Source organism: Rhinoderma darwinii, chromosome 8 (genome assembly GCF_050947455.1).
Source record: "Rhinoderma darwinii isolate aRhiDar2 chromosome 8, aRhiDar2.hap1, whole genome shotgun sequence".
Taxonomy (NCBI): domain Eukaryota; kingdom Metazoa; phylum Chordata; class Amphibia; order Anura; family Rhinodermatidae; genus Rhinoderma; species Rhinoderma darwinii.
The window spans coordinates 2,244,811-2,264,214 of NC_134694.1; the positions used below are offsets into that span (position 1 = coordinate 2,244,811).

The 19,404-nt window shown below is 44.4% G+C and overlaps 1 long non-coding RNA gene across 11 annotated transcripts in view; it reads left to right on the plus strand.

The window, feature by feature from the left end:
• Positions 1 to 19,404, plus strand: part of LOC142659011 (uncharacterized) — a 508,111-nt gene that overhangs the window by 232,330 nt on the left and 256,377 nt on the right. Inside the window, exon 5 of one of the 11 annotated variants that reach the window (XR_012850242.1) lies at positions 10,031 to 10,090. The exons of the other annotated variants lie outside the window; for them this stretch is intronic. This is a non-coding gene — a long non-coding RNA (uncharacterized LOC142659011). The remainder of the gene's footprint in view (positions 1 to 10,030; positions 10,091 to 19,404) is intronic. 11 annotated transcript variants of the gene reach the window in all.

Genomic DNA, 19,404 nt, shown 5'->3' on the forward strand with positions numbered 1-19,404 from the left:
AAGCTTTACAAGGATTTGCTCAGCACCATATTGCAGGAGCCTTGTCTGTGAAAGATTCATGGAAGAGCTCGCAGAATACTCATGAGATGATCATATTGAAATAATAATCTGTGTTCTCATGCATCTGCAGTTCCGTGAATTGGAAAAAAAAAGAAAAAGGAATAGAAAATGAAGAACAAGTATGTATGTGAGCTCTAAAAAGTCCAGCTCTTCACAGTCTGATAACTCCGAACACGTCCTGTGAATACTGCCAAAGCTGCGACGTACTTTGTGATTATAGTAAAGGGGCCAAGTCCGAGGTTAACCAGTGGATAATGAAAAGTTCTGCAACTGTCTAATATACTTTGTGTTTCAATTCCTCACTATTTTTAAGATCACTGCTTGCTGTCGGTGAGTTGGAAAATCACTGGAGCAAAGCAAAGGAGGCTGTGGTCCCTTTTCTTGTTTCACCTATGGTCCCTGGATTTCATCTTGAAGGTCTTTTAACTCTTTCTGTGTGGTTAACAGTACTGTCCTCCATTGCCCTGCCTACTGAAGAACATTGGTTGTAACCCCAGAACACAACATTTTGATGTTTGATGCTATGCAGCCGTTATATCATATACTCGTGGACCTGTCTTTGTTTGATGATAATGCAAAAGACAAAGTTAGTCCCTCTAATGGCCTGTTCTCCTCAGCGTTTGGTTTCTGTTTATCAATTCCATTCGACCTATCCGTCGGAGGAACCGAGGAACGGAAAGCCATTTGTTTCCGTTCTGTAAATGTTTTTTTTCACGGAAACTATAGCGTAGTCGAGCGGAAACCAAATGAAACAAAACGAAAAGCAACGTAAGCATTACCATCAAATCAATGGTAATGAAAACGGAAGCCATAGTTAACGGACGGAAAGATTCAACGCACTTGAACTGGCCGCTGCTGGCTGAATTGTTCTGACGCTTTTTCTGTAGCAGCAAATATGCCGAGTAATTGGCCAGCGGCCACTATGACCTCCTTTTTCCAAGCTGACCAGCCATCGCTGGATGACCCCATGCCTGCTTCTACCTTGCTGTGTCGTAAGAGTTGTATGGATCAGCAGAGTCGTAAGCCTGTGGGTGACGTGCGGTTAGTTGTGGGAGAAAAGTGCCAGGAACAAGCTGAATTTCCAGGGCTGAAGGGCAATAGCGGGAGGGCGCACTGCTAAATGTTGGGTCCTTACGCAGTCGTCCCTGGCACAGTCCTCAGCGTTTCGTGGCTGTAGGGTGATTTGTGGAAGCTCCAGTGATAACTGTCAATATATGTATAGTGACGTCAATGGAGCGTCCAATGTATACATTTAATGTGGACCTGTGACGGATGATGTACAGTTTCATTTGTCACCCATAGGCTATTATGGCATCCGTTAAATGTATACGTTTTTCTTACTGTATACTGTTGTATGGAATAGCAGAGTCTACTACGCTTTTATTTTTGGGATACAGCCCGATGGAGTACAATCTTATGTCCTTGGTTGGGCTATTGGAGCGCTGTGGACACGTTTAGCACGTATGTCAGGAGCTTTCCCAACATACACGCTAAACATAGGGCCAAATGAGACGTGAGTAGGGCCTAAGATATATGCAAACATAGCGCATCCTTCTCCTCCCGTCTGTCCAGGGCTGCATATAATAAGTATAGAATAATCTGGTTCCTAATGAATACATCTTATAGGCCCAGGACAGGGAGCCTCCTGTCGATACAGGTTTAGTGTAGGGACCCCCTGCATGAGGTCGTCGTGCCAGGTGGGCTCACACAATTTGAACAAAATCTGCGCTTTGTACCCCAACTATGTAAGTACAGTGAATATATAAGTAATGGGACTGAAAGAAATCCATATCTTCAATGTTTACGTACGTCTTCGCTCCCGCAGAGCGCTGCTGCATCTTTGTCCGTTTGATGATGATGTGAATCCTCAATTGCTCTGGTTTTACACCGTCCTTTCCAAAGACCCGAAATCGCAGAAATAAAAAATGTAACACTCAATTGCGGTGAGGGTTGTGGGATTCGCCCTCTGTTTAGGATTTAGGACAGGTAGGAGGCATTTGCTCTATCAAACCTTTTAATTCTGTCTTAATGGGCCGTGCGCTCGGCAGGGGATGCTTTACAATCAGATCAATCCCCTCGTGAAGCTATTGTAGCAGCAGGTAGCGGCTCGCAGCGGCCCAGATATCGCAACAAAAAGATAAACAACAGGAGACGGCTCCGAGGCGGATCGTAAATTATCATAACCCCCCTCAGACTCTGGGGATTCAAATAAAATTACTTTGTCATCCAAGGATTTAATTTCTTTTTCTTTTATTTTTTTCCTCTACCAATTCAGTCCAAGTCAACAAAAGCGTTTTTCACTCCTCCGCCCTGTTGTTATTTATTTATTGGCTGGGAAATGCACGCTGGTCGCCAGATGCTGTTTCCATGGTAACTCGTACTTGAAGCAGCAGATGCTGAAATAAACTTCCTGGCTTAAATTCCTCATAGAGAGAGAGGGGCTCCGACTAGAAGACGCTGGTAGGAGGAAAGACCAGAGGATTATGCCCGAACTCTCCATGCCTTTTTTATTGACAAATCCCAGATGTTTCAATGGAGATTATAACTTTCTGCATTTGCAACAAGATCTAAAATAAAAAAAAATCTAAGAAATAAAGGGGTGGGGGGGATATTTATATCAAGAGGTGGAGACCGGCACAAAATGTACAAGTTGGAATAAGAACTGAGCTCGGGGCATTAGTGGAGAACGAAGGTGGAATCTCGGAGCTTGGACAGAATTTCGTGTTTCTGCTTCACATGAGGAACCCGTAAAGATGAAATCTTCTCTGTTCTGCATGATTGTGTTCAGGATCGTGTCCCTAGACGACACCTGTGGTGCTTGAAGTTTCCTCGCGCATGAATAGGTCAAGTATAACTGCGAGGACTCGGACAATTCTGTAGCATTTTTACTTTAAAAGTGGAATTAATCCAAAAAGTTGATGGCAGAAAAAAAATCCATAACCAATCCGACCGCAGAAGCAATAAATGTGTTTTTTTATAGGGATTTGTAGATGTTTTCATTTTCTAACTTATTTCGGTGAAAGCCACTACAATGGTAGTATAATATTAATGAAGCTAGTCCAAATTTGAGGATTCCTTAAGGGGCCTAGCTCTGAGATGACAATGGGGCCCGGCCACAATAGGGACCATGCGGTGACCGGAGTCCTTTATTTTTTTTGGCGCAGCAGGGGTGTCATTGGTTGCACAGTCCTGGCAAAGAAGTGACTGTTCAGACTACAGGAAAGTCAATGAGAAGTTCTAAAATAGACATGTGAGTGGTTGGACCCCCTCAAATCACACCTAGTTAATAAGCCATAAACCTATATGTGTGAGAAATCCCTTTAATGGTTTATCTTTAGATACCCATAACCCTACAGGCCACAGACACCTTTCCGTATATCTACCGATGTGTGAAAGGGCCGTAGAAATGATCTGCAAAATATAGAACATGTCCTATTCTTGTCCGCAATTGCAGCACGGACTCGCCCACAGAAGTCTATGGGCGCTTCTGCAATTGCATGACGGCTACAAATGTGGATCCGTATTTGTGGACAGTAAAAACCCTTATGGTTGTTTGCATGAGGCCTAAACGTTGCAATCCATGACCACCGTCATTGCATTTGGTGCTGTGATATTCCCGCTGTTTTCACACCCCCTAGCCATAGCGGCTGCTAGCGGAGCCTCCGGCCATGGTGGGGGCCCATGCCGGCGGGCGACACGGGCCCCCTCATGCCGCGGGCCCCGTAGCAGCCGCTACTGCTGCTACGGCGGTAGTTACGCCACTGGGTGGCGTGTTTGGTGTGGGGTAGTTGGCAGAGAAGCGGTGGCATTTTTGGTGTGGGGGGGGGGGTGTTTGGGGTGTTAGGTAGTTGGCAGAGAAGCGGCAGCATGTTTGGTGGGGGGTGTTTTGATTAGCGGCAGCATGTTTGGTGGTGCGTGTTGTGATTAGCGGTGGCGTGTTTGGTATGGGTTCGTTGGCAGAGAAGCGGCGGCATGTTTGGTGGTGCGTGTTGTGATTAGCGGCGGCATGTTTGGTGGTGCGTGTTGTGATTAGCGGTGGCACGTTTGGTGGTGCGTGTTGTGATTAGCGGCGGCATGTTTGGTGGTGCGTGTTGTGATTAGCGGTGGCACGTTTGGTGGTGCGTGTTGTGATTAGCGGCGGCATGTTTGGTGGTGCGTGTTGTGATTAGCGGCGGCATGTTTGGTGGTGCGTGTTGTGATTAGCTGTGGCATGTTTGGTGTGGGGTAGTTGGCAGAGAAGCGGTGGCATTTTTGGTGTGGGGGGGGTGTTTGGCGTGTTTGGTAGTTGGCAGAGAAGCGGCAGCATGTTTGGTGGGGGGTGTTTTGATTAGCGGTGGCATGTTTGGTGTGGGTTAGTTGGCAGAGAAGCGGCAGCATGTTTGGTGGTGCGTGTTGTGATTAGCGGTGGCACGTTTGGTGGTGCGTGTTGTGATTAGCGGCGGCATGTTTGGTGGTGCGTGTTGTGATTAGCGGTGGCATGTTTGGTGGTGCGTGTTGTGATTAGCGGTGGCATGTTTGGTGTGAGGTAGTTGGCAGAGAAGCGGCGGCATGTTCAGTGGGGCCACCCTTTTTAAATTACTAAATTAAAAAAATCATGACACCTTCGATTTAATTTATCTGCGGAATGTAAGGCAAGTTATCGGGGTTGGGTAGCAGATCTGCTAGATTGCTCTTCACACTTTTTTGTCTCACCACCTACGTTGATTACCCGTCTTTCTTTCTCTCCTTTTTCACACTAATGGAAGGAATTTATTGGATCTTCAGAAAAGTCCTGCAGTCCAGTAATTTATATAAAAGTTTTATCATTATAAATGGTTTATAGGAATGCTACCAAGTCCTTGTAATTACAGTCTGTTGTTAGCCTGGTGTGACCCAGTGTAAGTATTTGCACCGTCTACTCACGCCGGTAAACATCTTACAATCCTAATATCAGACTTTCAGATGATGGCAACATATCCATATAGATGTGCATTAGATGCCAACTGCATACAGGGCACAGGCAGACCGACATGGAGCTGTCGAAATATCTACATTTTCTGTCTTTTTTTAAGAAACGGCTTGGTGGGTAGATACCAAGAACAACTTTTGTTGTTGTTGTGACATAAGTTGCTTAATTCTATTGAAATACATGAAAGGGAACATTAATACATGATGATAGTTCATGTCTGCATTATTAATTCTGCAGGCTTCAGAGCTGAAATCTTCCATCATCACCTGCTTGTTGATTGTCTGCACAGTGTTTGCTCTTGGAAGTGTCGTCTTTATATCATGCACTGTAGAGTCATTGTAGGCGCTCAACCAAGCTGTTAGGGGATGTCTGTCAACAAAATTGTTGATCGTTTTCAAAAACAAACTGCAGAATTGTAAGTGCACCTCTGAGATATACAACATGATAGAACTCAGGATCAGTACAGGATAAGTAATGTATGTACACAGTGACTCCTCCAGCAGAATAGTGAGTGCAGCTCTGGAGTATAATACAGGATGTAACTCAGGATCAGTACAGGATAAGTAATGTATGTACACAGTGACTCCACCAGCAGAATAGTGAGTTCGGCTCTGGAGTATAATACAGGATGTAACTCAGGATCAGTACAGGATAAGTCATGTAATGTAATGTATGTACACAGTGACTCCACCTGCAAAACAGTGAGTGCAGCTCTGGAGTATAATACAGGATATAACTCAGGATCAGTACAGGATAAGTAATATAATGTATGTACACAATGACTCCGCAGCAGAATAGTGAGTGCAGCTCTGGAGTATAATACAGGATGTAACTCAGGATCAGTACAGGATAAGTAATGTAATGTATGTACACAGTGACTGCACCAGCAGAATAGTGAGTGCAGCTCTGGAGTATAATAAAGGATGTACCTCAGGATCAGTACAGGATAAGTAATGTATGTACACAGTGACTCCACCAGCAGAATAGTGAGTGCAGCTCTGGAGTATATTACAAGATGTAACTCAGGAGCAGTACAGGATAAGTAATGTAATGTATGTACACAGTGACTCCACCAGCAGAATAGTGAGTACAGCTCTGGAGTATAATACAGGATAAGTAATGTAATGTATGTATACAGTGACTCCACCAGCAGAATAGTGAGTGCAGCTCTGGAGTATAATACAGGATGTAACTCAGGATCAGTACTGGATAAGTAATGTATGTACACAGTGACTCCACCAGCAGAATAGTGAGTGCAGCTCTGGAGTATAATACAGGATATAACTCAGGATCAGTACAGGATAAGTAATTTAACGTATGTACACAGTGACTCCACCAGCAGAATAGTGATCACAGCTATGGAGTATAATACAGGATGTAACTCAGGATCAGTACAGGATAAGTAATGTAATGTACGTACACAGTGACTCCACCAGCAGAATAGTGAGTGCAGCTCTGGAGTATAATACAGGATGTAACTCAGGATCAGTACAGGATAAGTAATGTAATGTATGTACACAGTGACTCCACCAGCAGAATAGTGAGTGCAGCTCTGGAGTATAATACAGGATGTAACTCAGGATCAGTACAGGATAAGTAATGTAATGTATGTACACAGTGACTGCACCAGCAGAATAGTGAGTGCAGCTCTGGGGTATAATACAGGATATAACTCAGGATCAGTACAGGATAAGTAATGTATGTACACAGCGACTCCACCAGCAGAATAGTGAGTGCAGCTCTGGAGTATAATACAGGATTTAACTCAGAATCATTACAGGATAAGTAAGGTTATGTATATATACAGCGACTCCACTGTTTATGTATATTTATTCTATATATACAGTGAACTGAAGAAAGGTTTCTGAGGGGAACAGAAGCTGTAACGTTAGAGATTCCTGACACTTGAGATTTTGTAGGAGTTCCCACGTGCCTCTGCGCATTTTGAAGGGATGCGGTTGTGTTTAATGTGATGGCCTTAGTAAATCACTTTCTTTTTATGTGTATATAAAACCTGTTGTAATATGATTTAGTGTACATTTAATGTCTTGCTACTGCCTTGTAATTGACAGTGCTATGAGCAGTGAATTGCAATAAGTATCACACTGCTCAGTCTCTTTCACCTACATTCTGTATGTTGTGAATGTAGATTATCAGTGAATGAAATGTACATATTATTTTCATTAATTTTCACTCTTAAGCTTTTTCTGCATTTAATGCTCCTTCTATTTAGTGAAGATTGTACTTATTGCATCCTTATGTAACTAGAGAGAGTCAGATTTGCCTTGTAGGGGATATTGATTACTGTGCACAGTACGTGTGTGTGTGTGTGTGTGTGTGTGTGTGTGTGTGTGTGTGTGTGTATGTGTATGTGTATGTGTATATATATATATGTACAGCACACAAGAAAATGGTGACGACCCACTGCGAACACTAATGCTACCTAAGCCGCTAAATATAAATAAATCTGCTTTACTGCTAAATCTACTTACAGTCGGGAGGTTCTTAGCGCACATTTTGATCAAATTGTGTGAGCCTACCTGCCACAACAAGGCAACCTCTATAAGGTTTGTCCCTACGCTGTACATACACCCAAAACTGGGACTAAGCCTACATATATATCTGGGGATCGTAGGAACCAGCATTAAAGCGTCTCTGTCACCACATTATAAATGGCCTGTATTGTACATGATGTGATCGGCGCTGTAATGTAGATTACAGCAGTGTTTTTTATTTAGAAAAACGATCATTTTTGACGGTTATGACCTATTTTAGCTTTATGCTAATGAGTTTCTCAATGGACAACTGGGCGTGTTTTACCTTTTGGCCAACTGGGCGTTGTACAGAGGAGTGTATGACGCTGACCAATCAGTGACCAATCAGCGTCCTACACTTCTCCCCATTCATTTACACTGCTGATAGCGATATAGCTATATCGCTATGTGCAGCCACCTTCACACACTATAACGTTACTGCAGTGTCCTGACAGTGAATATACATCACTACCAGCCAGGACGTGATGTGTATTCAGAATCCTGACATTTCGCCAATACAATCCCGACACTACAGCACAGTAAGCGTAATCTCGCGAGATTACGCTGTAAACTGTCATTTCATACTAGATTAAGCTTGCTGTGCTGTAGTGTCGGGATTGTATTAGCGAAGTGTTTAGGATTCTGAATACACATCACGTCCCGGCTGGAGGTAATGTATATTCAATGTGAGGACACTGCAGTAACGTTATAGTGTGTTTATGTGGCTGCACATAGTGATATAGCTATATCACTATCTGCAGTGTAAATGAATGGAGAGAAGTGCATGACGCTGATTGGTCACTGATTGGTCAGCGTCATACACTCCTCTGTACAACGCCCACTTGGTTATATAGTAAAACACGCCCAGTTGTCCATTAAGAAACTCATTAGCATAAAGATAAAATAGGTCATAACTCGTCAAAAATGATTGTTTTTCTAAATAAAAAACACTGCTGTTCTCTACATTACAGCACCGATCACATCATGTACAAGATAGGCCACTTATAATGTGGGGACAGAGACGCTTTATTACTAGGACCACTGTTCTCTACATTACAGCGCCGATCACATCATGTACAATATGACCCTTATAATGTGGTGACAGAGCCTCTTTATTACTAGGACCACTGTTATCTACATTACAGCGCCGATCACATCATGTACAATATGACCCTTATAATGTGGTGACAGAGACTCTTTATTACTAGGACCACTGTTCTCTACATTACAGCGCCGATCACATCATGTACAATATAGGCCACTTATAATGTGGTGACAGAGACTCTTTATTACTAGGACCACTGTTCTCTACATTACAGCGCTGATCACATGATGTACAAGATAGGCCACTTATAATGTGGTGACAGAGACTCTTTATTACTAGGACCACTGTTCTCTACATTACAGCACCCATCACATGTACAATATAGGCCACTTATAATGTGGTGACAGAGACTCTGTAAACTAATTTAAATCACCCAGGGCTGAATGGGAGGAGTGCAAGATCAAAAAATATATATAATTTGTGGGTATTCGCAAGTTTCATATTTAGCATTTGCAGTTTTCTATACATATTATCATAAACCCTGGCTATGTCAGTATATGGAATCACTGTCTACAATACTGTATGACTTTCACCATGTTTATAGGTTATTGCTTTTATTGAGCAGTAAAACATTCAATAATCCATAACAATACAGTAATGCATCATCACCCTGACCCTATGGATGCCAGATTTTTGTAGCTTGTGAATTTTTCATGACTTCAGTAATATCCTTAAAGCCAAAGTCACATGACATCTTTACCATCATTGATATTAAAGGGAGTGCACTTCCTAATAATTAAAATCTAATTTAGTTTTAATTAATTTCCATAAGCTGCACTGCAAGTAATGAAATAACAGATCAATTCCCTGGTAATTACAATGTATCCTGTCCCTTCTCATTAATCTCACTGGCCTGGCTTTAGTTCATCATCTGACAGCGTCTCGTCCTGTTCTTGTGATAGTGATTGTATATATTTATTCCCTAATAGCTTCCATCACAAGCAGGAATACATTTGTCAGCAGAATACAGACTGCTCTTACTGAAGTCTGTATTCTGTCTATAGAGCCATAGACACAGGCTGTCATATAACATGCGGAGGCAACACTAATAATACTTGGTAAAGAGTCAAACTGTGTAGGGATACGTCTCTTGGACAAGGGGAATGGTAACACCTAATTGTCAATGTTTCTATGCATTTCCAGGAGGAATAACAGAGGAATGGCATAACACAGATTTGTAAAAAAAAAAAAATGCTCCAGAATTATTTAATGGGGGTTGCAAGTCTGTTAATGTGCGTGCATTCAACTAAATCACTAGAGCCTTGTCCTATTGCTGCTTACATGATGGACTATTTCCTGCCTTGATAAAATGATATTCTGGATTTAAGCTCCTTTATTTGTGGAAGTGTTGGAGGAGTCTTGAATTGCATTATTATATGACAGGAATATGCCAATGAAATCTGGATGAAGATGTTGATTGGACGCCACGGCTCCCTGTCCCAGGTAATTAATGATCTATTGCAATCAGCACTAATTTTTCGACACGTTAGTTTTAAATGAGGCTATTATAGTTAATGAATTGATTACATGGCAGTGAATGGCCACTGTTGAAACCCGATACATCACTGTTGACATGAATGAGTTTTATACAATTCAGCCCCAAGTTCCGGATTATGTGCAATGACGCAGCAGCCGAGTCCTGGTTATAGGCGTCTGGTACATGGAACGTAACCTGGTTGTTACATAGGTTGAAAAAAGACACGGGTCCATCAGGTTCAACCTTTCTCAATAAATTACCCGTCATTCATTGCTTGATTAGTTATAACCCTCAATGCAATTTTTTTTTAATGCTGACATAGTATCTGCCTAGACTACCTCTTGGGGAAGGGCATTCCATAGCTTGACCACTCTTCCTTCCACACTCAATGGGTGTCCCCATGTCCTTTGTAGAGTCCTTGGAAGGAACAGATTATGTGCTAGTTCTGTATTGACCTCACATATACTTATACGTATTAATAAGATCCCCTCTAAGACGTCTTTTTTCCAAGCTGAACAAGACCAATTTTTCTAGCCTTTCATTGTGAGCGACACCTCCCATCCCATTTAATAATCTCGTTGCCGCCTTTGAACCCTCTCCAGTCCTTTTTACAATGTGGCGCCCAAAACTGAATTCCATATTCTAGATGTGGCCTTAGAAGGGATTTATAGATGAGGTAATATTACATTTGAATCCCGGGTTTTTATCTCTGTATTTATACACCCAAAAATCCTATTTGCTTTTGCAGCTGCTGCCTGACATTGAGTGCTGCTGCTTAGCTTATTTGTTACCAGAATCCCAAGGTCCTTCTCTTGTTCCGTTATCCTCAGTTTTATTCTATTTAATGTATATGAATTAATGCTATTATTGCGTCCTAAGTGCATTACTTTACATTTATCAACATTAAATGTCATCCTCCATGTTTTTGCCCCTGCTGCGGCTTATCGAGGTCTTTCTGTAATATTTTTAAGTCAAGCTGAGTTAAGTATCCTACAAAGTTTTATATCGTCCGCAAAAACTGACACCTTGCTATCAATCCCATCCACAAGGTCATAAATAAAGAGATTAAAAAGAACTGGGCCTAACACCGATCCTTGTGGTCCCCGCTGCTCCCAGTACTGATCCTTGTGGTCCCCGCTGCTCCCAGTACCGATCCTTGTGGTCCCCGCTGCTCCCAGTACTTATCCTTGTGGTCCCCGCTGCTCCCAGTACTGATCCTCGTGGTCCCCGCTGCTCCCAGTACCGATCCTCGTGGTCCCCGCTGCTCCCAGTACCGATCCTCGTGGTCCTGCTGCTCCCAGTATGGATAACCGTGGCCCCGCTGCTCCCAGTACCGATCCTTGTGGTCCCCGCTGCTCCCAGTACCGATCCTTGTGGTCCCCGCTGCTCCCAGTACCGATCCTTGTGGTCCCCGCTGCTCCCAGTACCGATCCTTGTGGTCCCCGCTGCTCCCAGTACCGATCCTTGTGGTCCCCGCTGCTCCCAGTACCGATCCTTGTGGTCCCCGCTGCTCCCAGTACCGATCCTTGTGGTCCCCGCTGCTCCCAGTACCGATCCTTGTGGTCCCCGCTGCTCCCAGTAGCGATCCTTGTGGTCCCCGCTGCTCCCAGTAGCGATCCTTGTGGTCCCCGCTGCTCCCAGTACCGATCCTTGTGGTCCCCTCTGCTCCCAGTACCGATCCTTGTGGTCCCCGCTGCTCCCAGTACCGATCCTTGTGGTCCCCGCTGCTCCCAGTACCGATCCTTGTGGTCCCCGCTGCTCCCAGTACCGATCGTTGTGGTCCCCGCTGCTCCCAGTACCGATCCTTGTGGTCCCCGCTGCTCCCAGTACCGATCCTTGTGGTCCCCGCTGCTCCCAGTACCGATCCTTGTGGTCCCCGCTGCTCCCAGTACCGATCCTTGTGGTCCCCGCTGCTCCCAGTACCGATCCTTGTGGTCCCCGCTGCTCCCAGTACCGATCCTTGTGGTCCCCGCTGCTGACTTCAGCCCATTTTGAGTAAGTTCCATTTAGAGCATCGCTTTGTTTTCTGTCCCTTAACCAATTCTTTACCCACTTGTATACATGTTCCCCCAGTCCCTGTGTCTGTAGCTTCAGAACAAAACTGTTGTGTGGAACAGTAAATCACATCAGCCGCATGACCAACATCAAAATTTGCACTTACCTCCTCATAGAAAGCGAGCACGTTGGTTGGGCACGACGTGTTTTACATGAATGTAGTAATGTCCTAAATGATGATGTAGTGTGAGGTTTAGCGTTTATCAGTGGATCCTCCTCAGGGATCTGCTTATTCGTTACTGTTTTATCATCAGATTTATAGAATATAGTTGGTGCTAATTCGTAGAAGAGTCCGAAGCAAACGCATAAAGCAGAGAAGATCGGGAGGAGATTAAATAGTCGCTTTATTACCGCCAGTTGTATTCTGATACCACATTGCTACTAGTCGCTATGGTACTACAAGTCTCAGCAGGCCCTTCCATAGGCTGGATTTGTTGTATATGAAATGTCAGATTGTATTTTAAAGGCAAGTCTGTGTTTTAGATTTATTAGATTACAATGTGCTCTCCCCCAACTTCATGCACCGTAATATTCCCTTTGGCCTCATCACACGGGTCTATGTTGTACGTATCCATAATACGATGCCGTAGAAGTCTTTGGGCCTGTGCGTCCGGGTCTGTTCCATCACATACCGTACGTTTGACGTATTATCCCCCTGAAGAATTGCTTCAAGGCGAGAATGTCGCTCCTCACAGATCCACCATAAAACGGCACATGGGAGTGCCCGCATGTCAGTAATACCGCCTGTCTGGGTGGTAACTACAACTCTGCTCATCCTGAGCTGTCTGCTTGTTTAGAGAATTCTAAAATTAGTAAAGAATGACGTTTGGTGTATATTCAGATGGTGAGTTAAAGGGAACCTGTCACCAGCATTTCACCTATTAAACCTTCAAGATCTGGTGGTAGTGGGTGAAAAATCATTTGTACGTAACCTATAAATATCTTCTACGTAGCTCCGTACCTTTATTATTCTGTTATTTAGTGTTCCCGCGCCGTATGCTAATGAGCATAAGAGTCATATCTTCATTCCTCAAGTCTTTCCGAGTTAACCACGCCTACTTACTTTTGATTGACAGCTTCTCCCCTCCCCAACACACACACAATCCCGCGTTTGCGCACCGATGTCCTGTTCTGGTGCGTGCGCACAACGTGACTCCATATTGGCACATGCGCAGTAACTAGATTTGAGCCCCAGATGAAGTAGGGAAGGGTGTTGGACCTTACATGCGCTCCCTAAGACAAGATTTCACATTCAGGGCGGGCCAGTTTTCGGTGGTGGGCGGGCATAAGAAGGGGAACGAACGAGACTTTCGGATTATTACCATAAAATGTTTTTAGACCGTTATTTACGGTCGGAGAGGTTCTGGAGAGGGGATAACGGCAATGAACTTGTGAGAGCAGCGGCCAGCGAGGGGTGAGGAGAGTTCAATAGGTGAAATGCTGGGGACAGGTTCCCTTTAAGTACCGCCATTACAGTGAGGCCTGATTTACACGAGCGTGTGCGTTTAGCGCGCGCAAAAAACGCTGCGTTTTGCGCACGCAAAAGGCACTTGACAGCTCCGTGTGTCATCCGTGTATGATGCGCGGCTGCGTGATTTTCGCGCAGCCGCCATCATAGAGATGAGGCTAGTCGACGCCCGTCACTGTCCAAGGTGCTGAAAGAGCTAACTGATCGACAGTAACTCTTTCAGCACCCTCGACAGTGAGTTCCGATCACAATATACACCAACCTGTGAATCAAAAAAAGACGTTCATACTTACCATGAACTTCCTGCTTCCTCCAGTCCGGTCTCCCGGCCGTTGCCTTGGTGACGCGTCCCTCTCTTGTCATCCGGCCCCACCTCCCAGGATGACGCGGCAGTCCATGAGACCGCTGCAGCCTGTGATTGGCTGCAGCCTGTGCTTGGCCTGTGATTGGCTGCAGCTGTCACTTGGACTGAATTGTCATCCCGGGAGGTCGGACTGGAGGAAGAAGCCGGGAGTTGTCGGTAAGTCAGAACCTCTTGTTTTTTTTACACGTTCATGTATATTGTGATCGGAAGTCACTGTCCATGGTGCTGAACCAGTTTAACTCTTTCAGCACCGTGGGCAGTGACTGTCTCCTGCCGTCGCGTACCCGAACATTTTTTGCCGGGTTCGGTCAAAACGAGTTCGGCCGAACCCGGTGAAGTTCGGTGCGCTCATCTCTAATTTGACACTCCGTTTGGATGTTTGTAAACAGAAAAGCACGTGGTGCTTTTATGTTTACATTCATCCTTTTGACAGCTCTTGCGCGAATCACGCAGTTCGCACGGAAGTACTTCCGTGCGGCATGCGTGGTTTTCACGCACCCATTGACTTCAATGGGTGCGTGATGCGCGAAAAACGCACGATTATAGAACATGTCGTGAGTTTTACGCAACGCACTCGCGCTGCGCAAAATTCACGCATCGTCTACACTGCCCCATAGACTAATATAGGTGCGTACGACACGCGTGAAAAGCACGCGCGTCGCACGCGCATATATTACGCTCGTGTAGATGAGGCCTGAAACTGCGGAACAACACAGCATTTTGCAGCAGATTTGCGGTAATAAGCTGCGATTTGACAACATCTGAATTTTGTTATTTGGGTTGTGTGGAAAGCTGGGTGTCAGACTGTTACTTGTGCTGCAGGACCTGTTGGCTTTGCTGAAGTGCAGAATAATTTAGAAATGGCTGGACACAAGCTGAAAAGATTCTGAATTTCTTGGAGTTTATGAAGGATGGGGGATGGGGGTTTTGCTTTTTGAACATTTTCAGTCCTTAGAAATATTATTTGTATTGGCTTTTGTGTACAGGGCAGTCAGAACGTGTCTATGCAAAAAAATGTTCTTGAAACCTATTTTTTTTTTTTTTAAAGATTTTCTCCCCAGTTCTGTTCCTCATAAACAAGAAGACTTATAATTTCATAAATCTCGGAGCCGCGTTCTCCGTTTCTCCATCTTTATTCAATATACAATCGCTGCTTCGCGCACTACATCGCAGTATATTAACTTTTGAAATACAATTCAATAAATAGGTTTTTGCTTGCAGAGTTTCTTCCATACGATGAGTCTCAGGGCTAATAAACCTCTTTTATTTTGCACTATATCATTCTTATTGGGCAGCACACGACCGTTCCTCTGAAGCTGCTTAAGAGGTGCCCTCTGTAATTAAATATTAAAACAGCTGAAGGGTTTAATAAATCTGGAGTTCTGGATGCTTTCAGAGCGTGTCCTCTTATCACACGTGCAAATATTTCTGAAGAGAGAAAACACACTTAGGCCCTGTTCACACAAAGTTTTGGAATTTTGCGGTAGATTTCGATCTGCCTGCACGCCGTTTTCCAAATTTTTCGCCCGCGGCCACTGAACGCTGCAGGCAAAAACGCAGTGAAAAACACTTTTTCTCCCTCCCATTGATGTCAATGGAAGGTCAGAGACGTAAACGCCGGAAGATAGGGCATGTCTCTTATTTATGCCGTGAGTCGGTTTTACCGCTTGCGGAAAAAAACACCTGTGCCTTCCATTGAAATCAATGGGAGGCGGTTTTGGCCGTTTTTTGTCTCATTTTCCGACGCAGTTTCTGAAATGTATGAATAAATTAACAACTACGTGTTACCGGTTGGAGGTGTGTCTCTACAAAGAAAGTCAATGTCCAATCTGTGCTGAGAGGGGAGACTGTAGGGACACGCCCCTTTGACAAGAGGAATGGTAACACCCAGTTGTCAATTTATTTAGAAATTTCTAGGAGGAATAACAGAGGAACTGGACAACGCAGAGTTCTTTGAAAAATTGTTACATAATTACTATTTAATGGAGAATACAAGTATTTACTAAAACAGACATGTCGGGGGCGGTGAGAGATTCGCTTTACAGTAGAAGTAATGTAAACATCTCCAGAATTCTCAGCTAAGGGCCTGTTCTCATCAGCGTCACACTTCCGTTCATGGGTTCCGTTAGGCCTTTCCGTCGGAGGAATCCATAACTTCCGTTTGCATTACCATTGATTTCAATGGTAATGCCTCCGTTACAAATGGTTTACAATAGCGTAGATAGTTGCTCTATTGTTTCCGCTAAAAGAACTGAAACCTTACGGAATGGAAACCAAGTGCAATGGAAGCATTACTATTGAAATCTATGGTAATACAAATGAAAGCTATGGTTTCCGTTTTGCTTTCCATTCACGGGTTCCTCTGACGTAAAGGTTTAACGGAACCCATCAACGGAAGGGTGACGCTGATGTGGACACACCGTAAGGCCTCATGCACACAACCGTATTTTAGCGGTTGCAATTTATTCACTTTTTTTCAGAAAATTTGCCGACCCATTCTTTTCATGCACACAACTGTGATTTACATGGCTCGTCATGGGGGCCGCAAATCCAATCCGCAGAGACTCGGGACAAGTCATTTTACGCTCGGGATTTGCGGATTCACCAATACTGGTAAATTGTTGTGGATCATCGAGTCCGGATGACACACAGATGCACAACAAGGTTTTTTTTTTTCGATCCTACGGACTGCAACCGACCCGTCCGCCAACACGGTCATGTGCATGAGGCATTAGTCTTCTATATGACTTAAGACGCCCCCTTCCAATATGTCCTATTAGGGCGAGATGTGCTCATAGAGGGGGTTCTGCTGTTCATGACCCCTCACTATTTGGGGATGTGAGGATGTGTTGGAGCCTTTGATTGTGGGTCCAGTTTGGTTTCTCTGGGAAAAATTTTGTTGCGCTTTGTCCAAAGTCTTCATCATTTTTCTCCATGTGAGTCCAATGTCTGCCTCGTGCAGGTGAATGTGTTCTCTAAGTGGTAATAAGTTTCTTTTATGATGTGCTTTGGTTAATCATTTCTCCTCTAATGTATTCCATTGAGCGATTACATTATGTTGGCATCAAAGCTTTTTTTTTGCTATCCTTTGCAGCAGTAGTGTTACAGTGTTGTTCTATTATAAATCAGCGACGGGCTGTGGCTAGAATGAAATCTTAATTTCCTTGGCTCTGATACATAAGTGTCTTCTTTTGTACTTCAGAAGTGGGGCAGCCCCGCTGACGCGGACTGCCAAGTGGTTTATTAAATGTGCCTGGCAAATGCCTCGCTGGAAAGCTTTTATCTATGAAATAATAATGCTCTGAGTGTGTTAAAAGAACATGTTCTGTTATTCACCGAAGAAGAAACAGAAAAAAGACTTTTTAGTGTTATGTAAGAAATCTCAAGTGGACTAATGCCTCCTCTATTACGACTGCTCTTACTCTACAGTATTTGTAGCTCTTGACGTACTGGAGGGATGAAGCAATAGTCTAGTAACGCACCTTAGGCTGGGGCTTCCCATAATTTGCAGTAAATTTATGCGTACTGTAACGGCTGCGGTCGCGGAACGCCGTCACCCCCCCCCCCCCCACCGTCGGACGGCCGCGACAGCAGACTCCTGGCCTCCTGCCAGCGTCTACCTCCACTGAGCTCCCAGCTCGCGCGCCCGCCCTGTTCTAGACTTTCTTCGAAGGTGTGCCTGCTCGTCCCCGGCCTTAAAGGGCCGGAGCACGCATACTAAAAATTCCCTAACCAATCCCCAGATCACCCTGGACTATAAAAAAAACGGCTCCGCCCTTCCACTCCCTGCCTGAGCGTTGTTGTTGTATTCCCATGTTAGTCTTGCAAATGGTCCCTTAGTTGTTTTCCTGCTCCCAGTGTTCCAGTATCCTATATCCCCTAACTGTGCTTGTTCCTGAGTTACTTCTAGTGTTGGAGTTGTGTTGTCATCTGCCTCATTCTGTGTCATCCACCATGTCTGGTGTCATCTGCCTCGTCACGTTTCATCCGTGCCAAAGCCTCTGCTACACCCCGTGTCTGTCTGGACTGGTACAAGCACTCCTGTGCTAAAGACTTTGTATATTGACTGTTGTTTGGCCAGCTGCTACTCGGGTACAGCAGAGCGGCCTAGTGGGTCCACATACCCCAGGATAGTGACATCTACTATAAGAAACAATGATTGAGTTCACACTAATTCCAATCAATGTCTATTGGGCTGACGGATAAAGCTGAGCGTTGTACTCGGCTGCCCCCATTGGCCCTAGAGATGTTGATTGGAGCTGCAGGGCCCATGCGTGTCCTCCACTCCAGTCGAACTTCTACTCACTGCCATTGTGCAGTGAGGTGGAAGGGGGGCTTGATACCCCTATTTTAGTGATCTTTGGGTTACATCGGTGGCCCCCAGCGGTGATCACACACTCATCAACTATACTATGGATAGGTGATAAATGTTCTTATTGGTAAAACCCATTTAAAATTTTGTCTGAATACCAGGATAGTAGAGAAATTTATAGGTCCCCCTAGTTGTTGGTGAGGCCCCCTATTTGTTGGTGAGGCACCCCAAATTGTTGGTGAGGCTCCCTAGTTGTTGGTGAGGCTCCCTAGTTGTTGGTCAAGCCCCCTAGTTGTTGGCGAGGCCCCCTGGTTGTTGGCGAGGCCCCCTGGTTGTTGGTGAAGACCCCTATTTGTTGGTAAGGCCCCTCAGTTGTTGGTCAGGCTTGTCTGGGGCAGTAGTTTTGACAGAATGGATCATATTCTGCACTGTCCTTTCTCTGGCTGACCAGTCTCTGGTTTAGTGACATCACTGACTCCTTTTGTGATTATTTTTAGTGTTCTGCTAGGTTTGGTAATCATATCTCAAGAGGTTGTTTTTACCGATTTTGGCATGTATTACTGCCATTGGTGAGGGTCATGCATTACCATGTTTTAGCTGTTGACACCCCAGTAGAAAAAACTTGAGAAGCTGTTGTCTACACTGATATATTTTAACAAACCCTCCGCTGTGCGAGCAGGACTATATTTGTATGGATTTTCATCCAAGAATGTTTACATTCACTGACCGCAAGACAAGGCATGAGGGATTGAAACAAAGTATACTACATGGTTGTATCACATGTATTTACATCAGGACTAATTTACAAAGTTACAGTGATCTAGTACAAATAACTTATGTTGTGTCTTTCAGGAAAGTCATCCAGACCCTTTTTAAACTATTTCAAATAATTATTTGTGACAATTTCCTCTTGTAGAGACATCCATAGTGTGACTGCTCTTACAGTAGAGGTTCCATAGTGTGACTGCTCTTACAGTAGAGGGTCCATAGTGTGACTGCTCTTACAGTAGAGGTTCCATAGTGTGACTGATCTTACAGTAGAGGTTCCATAGTGTGACTGCTCTTACAGTAGAGGTTCCAT